We start from the raw sequence: 5,337 nt of genomic DNA on the forward strand, positions 1-5,337 counted from the left end.
TCATCTAGTCCCAACCCCTGCTGTGGACAGGGCTCCCAACCACTAAATCAGGCACTAGGTCAGGCTGCCCAGGGTCCCATCCAACCTGGCCTTGAACACCTCCAGCAATGGGGCATCCACAACTTCTCTGGGCAGCCTATGCCAGGGCCTCACCATCCTCGAAGTGAAAATTTTCCCCTTGACAAGCTTATTTTTATGATGTGCGTGTGTAAGACTGTTTCTTTGCACTGAAGTGCCTGCAAATGGTACAAGTAGATAAGTGTGTTTCTGTAACTTAGCAAGCTTCTCTGGCTCAAAAGAAAAAAAAAAAAAAATAAACTTGGCTACTGTGATTATGTGTAGAGCCAAAGTGCATTCCAAACAGGTGTGGGACTGAGACAGAGAAAGATGGCTTCCCTTCCTGAGGGGAATAGCTGGAGAAGGAATCCAGATGAGGTGTGGAATGATCAGTGATTCTACACATGAAAAGGTCACCCGAATTAGAGCATCCTGTGGCTTCTCAGGCCGAGGAATGATGAAGTATGTGAAGTATTGTGGCACTGCAAGGTGGGACCGCTGGTATGACGTTACTCCGGTGGAAAACACTTCTGTGATTTGCCTTTGACAACAATGGGAAAGGTGAATAGGGCTTCTGTTTAAATGTATCATCACGTGGTCAAAGCACAAGATCCTTGTGCCTATTCACTGCAAGCACTGGAGGGCCAAAAAGCAAACCAGACCTAAATATGGCGACTTCAGCTTTCCATGGGAATGAAGTCTGCTTAAAGGACAAGTGGGGTTGGAGCGACTCTCTTTGGATGGCAGCACTCTATGCCATTCCAGGGGAGAAAATACAAAATTCATAGTCCGGTAGTTAATGGGTCTGCTTACCAAAGACTCTCTGGAATTGAAACAGTTGACACTTATTCCTCCAAACCAGGAAACGGCCATAGTAAGTGTTATGAAAGAACAGAACCAAAGTGAGAGCGTTGGGAAGATTTCTCTTTGATCACACGTACAATTGCACATTGTATTTAGGGCTCTATAGGCACAGAGTAATATTCTTGAGGCCCAAGACATCTGCCTGGACAAAGAACAAAACTGTGTCATTTTGAAATATACACTAGCCCTACCCAAACCCTAACCCTAGCCCTACCCTAACCTTAACCCTACCGTAACCCTACCGTAACCGTAACCGTAACCCTAACCCTAACCCTAACCCCTACGATAACCATAACTGTAACCCTAATCCTACCTAACCCTAACCCTAACCTGAACCCTAACCCTAACCCTAATCCTAACCTGAACCCTAACCCTAACCCTAACCCTAATCCTAACCCGAACCCTAACTCTAACACTAACCTTCACGCTAACCCTACACTAACCCATAACCCAAACTCTAATTTTGAAACAGATCCCAGCAAAGCCCTGGTGCTTGTATAATGGTAAAGGATGAGTTTGTATGGGAACTCGTTGCGCTTCGATACTCAGAGACAATACTATGTAGATACACGTGAGCACTCCAGAGTTTGTGGTTGCAACTTGGTGAAAATTCTGGGATGTGACTTTGTGAACTCAGATCCTGTCACCTCTTATCAATTGTTCCGGTCTCATTACATGCTAATTAACCTGCTGACTGCTCCCGCTGCCATGAAACCCGCTTTGGTGAGAACACTGCTCTGATGTGAAGAGCGGAAGCAGCTGTTGAAGCAAGGTTGAGAAAACGAAGTGAAAACTCTGTATTTATATATTATACATTTATAATTTACATAAAATATAGCGATATTTACATAAAATATAATAATATATGAAATTATTAAATAATAATATATTAGGATATCATATTTTTTAAATTATTTTTAATTGCAGTATTTCTATAAAATATAATAATAAATACAGAATAAATATATAAATATAATATATATACAATTATAGATATACAATATAAATAATAATATAAATATATAATATAAATAATAGAAGTATATAATGCAATATACAATTATAAATAGAAAAATAATTATAAAATGATATATATATAGTATTATTTTTTAAATATAAATGCAGATACATGGCGGCCAGCAGGGGGCGCACCAGAGGGTGCGAGCTGTGCTTGGTGTTGGCCATCAGCCTACGTGTAAAGCCGTGGGTTGTGGGGAAATGCTGTCACTGCCCACGAGAGACATAGGGAATGGACAACATGGATGAGCACGAGGCAGAAAGGCTTTGTTGTTTTGTAGTTCTTGTCTTTTGTTTCCATTTATTTTTAGTTTTATTTCGTTCGTTTTTCACTGTTGCTATCTGCGATCGATTTTCATTTCATCTTTCTATTTAATTCTATTTTTAATTTTTTATATTTATTTTTTATATATTTTCATTCCTATTTTTTTTTCTATTTATTCTATTTAATACCTAATGTCATTTTTATTTTTTGTTTATTTTTGCTTCTTTGATTTACTTTTGACTTCCCCAGTCCTGCTCACCACCCCATTCCTGATCCAAGCCAGGATGCCATTGGCCTTCTTGGCCACCTGGGCACATGTCTGCCTCATGCTCAGCTGAGCATCCACCAATACCCCCAGATCCGTTTCCTCCACACAACCTTCTAGCCACTCTGCCCCAAGCCTGTAGCGTTGCCCTGGGTTGTTGTGGACAAAGTGCAGGACCCGGCACTTGGTCTTGTTGAACCTCATCCCACTGGCTTCAGCCCAGAGATCCAGCCTGTCCAGATCCCTCTGTAGGGCCTTGCTACCCCCAAGCACATCCACACTTCCAGCCAACTTGGTGTCACCTGCAAGTCATGGATGGTGGCCAATGCCTTAGGAGGATTAAAGCGATGGGAACAAAGCAACTGGTAACAAAGGGGTAAACTGATTTGGGCTGCTGAACTCTGGAAACACATTGCTGCCCGAACAAAGAACATGGTTGTAAAGGTGCGTCCTTGTCATGATTGTGTGATTTTCACTTGTTGGTATTCCACATCATAACATCATGTAGTGGATGGACCTGGTTCTCAGAAGAGAAGGTCTACTACATTCCCCAGGGGACTTTGCTCCTCTGTTACCATTTCCGGCCAGAGGGAAAAGACCAAAACTTGCAGATCACGAGACCTCGTCCCTTTTTCCGCCCGTCTCTCGTCCTGGCAGCACCTCGCTCCCCAGCCATCCTATCGTTGGTAGTAGAGTAACGCCTACCTTGATTTTGGACAGTCTCTCTCTCTGTATTGTATATAACAGCTTAAATTGTAATTATATTGTATTATAGTGTGTTGTTTTGCATTCCGAGATCTTATTTAGTCAATTAGTTTGTTTCTCCTCAGATTGTTGCTGCTGTTCTTTGCTCTCAGGCCCATTTCCTTACCCTTTTTTCCCTTTTCCCTTTCCCAAGGCCTGGGTCCGTGGGTCCGGCCGTCCCATTCATCACAGAACCAGGCCAAACGCCCGTAAACCGTTGACAGATACCTTTGCCTCTCAGGTCTCACTCACAGCCATTCACACTGAGTGCAGCACAAGGGATCAGGGTTTCTGATTTCAGCAACAGCTCCTTGGGCATGGTGAGTAGGATGAGAATTTGGAGGAAAATCTACCCTGAAAACTTCTATTTGCTACCCGCAAATTTCAGGCATCGCTTGTGCAAATGCTGACAGGTACCTGTGCATTAGAAGAGATTCCATCTGACAAATTCTGGCAAGAAAATCTGCCCCCACACCACCACCACGTTCCCATGGACCCACAGGGACAAGGCTACTTCCTTCAGACAGAAAGAACAGAGGCCCTCATGGCAAAATGAACCTCCTGAAATGTAGATCACCTTGGAGCTGACTGAGCACTTTTCACAGAAAAAGACTTGTCACTCACTTCTGTTCTCCTTGGACACGTTCTTGTGACCAAAGGCAGCAGATGCCCAACAGCAGCTCCATCAGTGAGATCCTCCTCCTGGCGCTCGCAGACACGCGGCAGCTGCAGCTCCTGCTCTTCTGCCTCTTCCTGGCCATCCACCTGTCTGCCCTCCTGGGCAACGGCCTCATCAGCACAGCCATAGCCTGCCACCACCGCCTGAACACCCCCATGGACTTCGTCTTCCTCAACCTCGCCCTCCTCGACCTGGGCTGCATCTCCACCACTCTCCCCAAAGCCATGGCCAATGCCCTCTGCGAGACCAGCGCCATCTCCTACTCCGGATGTGCTGCACAGGTCTACCGCTACGTTGCCATCTGCAAGCCCCTGCACTACGGGACCCTGGTGGGCAGCAGAGCTTGTGCCACCATGGCAGCAGCTGCTTGGGCACTGTGGTTCTGCATGCTCTGCTGCACAATGCCAGCACTTCTTCAATACTACTCTGCAAAGGTAATGCCATGAACCAGTTCTTCTGTGAAATCCCCCAGATCCTCAAGCTCTCTTGCTCTGGTTCTTTCCTCAGGGAAGAAGGGTTTGTCATATTTAGCGCCTTAAACTTTTTTGCTTGTTTTGTTTTCATGGTGCTGTCCTATGTGCAGATCTTCAGGGCCGTGCTGAGGATGCCCTCTGAGCAGGGACGGCACAAAGCCTTTTCCACGTGCCTCCCTCACCTGGCCATGGTCTCCCTCTTTGTCAGCACTGCCATGTTTGCCTACCTGAAGCCGCCCTCCACCTCCTCCCCATCCCTGGACCTGGTGGTGGCAGTGTTATACACAGTGGTACCTCCAGTAATCAACCCCCTCATCTACAGCATGAGGAACCAGCAGCTCAGGGATGCCCTCAGAAAAGCCTTGCAAGACATGTTAGAATCACAGAATCATAGAATTAGCTAGGTTGGAAAAGACCTACAAGATCACCTAGTCCAACCATCAACCTACCACCAATAACCCCACTAAACCATCTTAAACTATATTTCTCAAGACATATTCCTTCAGCATCAGTAAAATGCTCTTCATAGGACGATCAAAAATTCAGGAAAAGCTTGCACTGACTTTATTTCATCTCTTTCCCCCTCCCTCCCAATCTCTTAATCCTATGATGGTTTTAATTCCAATTAAGTAACACTATTCATCACATTTCTTCTTTATTTTCTACGTTTTTCTTCTGGCTGGCAATCCTCATGTACAAAAGTAACCAGGCTCTTTGCAGAGATAGAGAAATCATCAGAAAGTCATTGATCTCAGCTCCCATCTTCTCTGGATGACAGAGAGGAGCCCTTGGTTCCTTCATGCAGGAACCAGGAGCCCAACTGCCACACGGAGCAGCAGCCCTGGTGTCTGTAGGGCTGCCCCTCACCGCCCCATGGGCGCTCCCTCTCTGCTGCCTTTGAGTCGGGCTGCTGCTTCCCTGGAGCCATGGCCATGGGCAGCAGCAGGACGTGGTCTTTTCAGTGCTGCTCTCT

The 5,337-nt window shown here is 45.6% G+C and overlaps 1 protein-coding gene and 1 pseudogene across 1 annotated transcript in view; one reads left to right on the forward strand and one right to left on the reverse strand.

Annotated features, from left to right (window-relative positions):
- The window catches only part of LOC110391091 (zinc finger protein 664-like), a 38,736-nt gene that overhangs the window by 26,277 nt on the left and 7,122 nt on the right, over nt 1-5,337 (reverse strand). The gene's annotated exons all lie outside the window — the stretch shown is intronic.
- Nucleotides 3,245-5,327, forward strand: LOC110391094 (annotated as a pseudogene).

Source organism: Numida meleagris, unplaced genomic scaffold (assembly GCF_002078875.1).
Source record: "Numida meleagris isolate 19003 breed g44 Domestic line unplaced genomic scaffold, NumMel1.0 unplaced_Scaffold295, whole genome shotgun sequence".
Classification (NCBI taxonomy): domain Eukaryota; kingdom Metazoa; phylum Chordata; class Aves; order Galliformes; family Numididae; genus Numida; species Numida meleagris.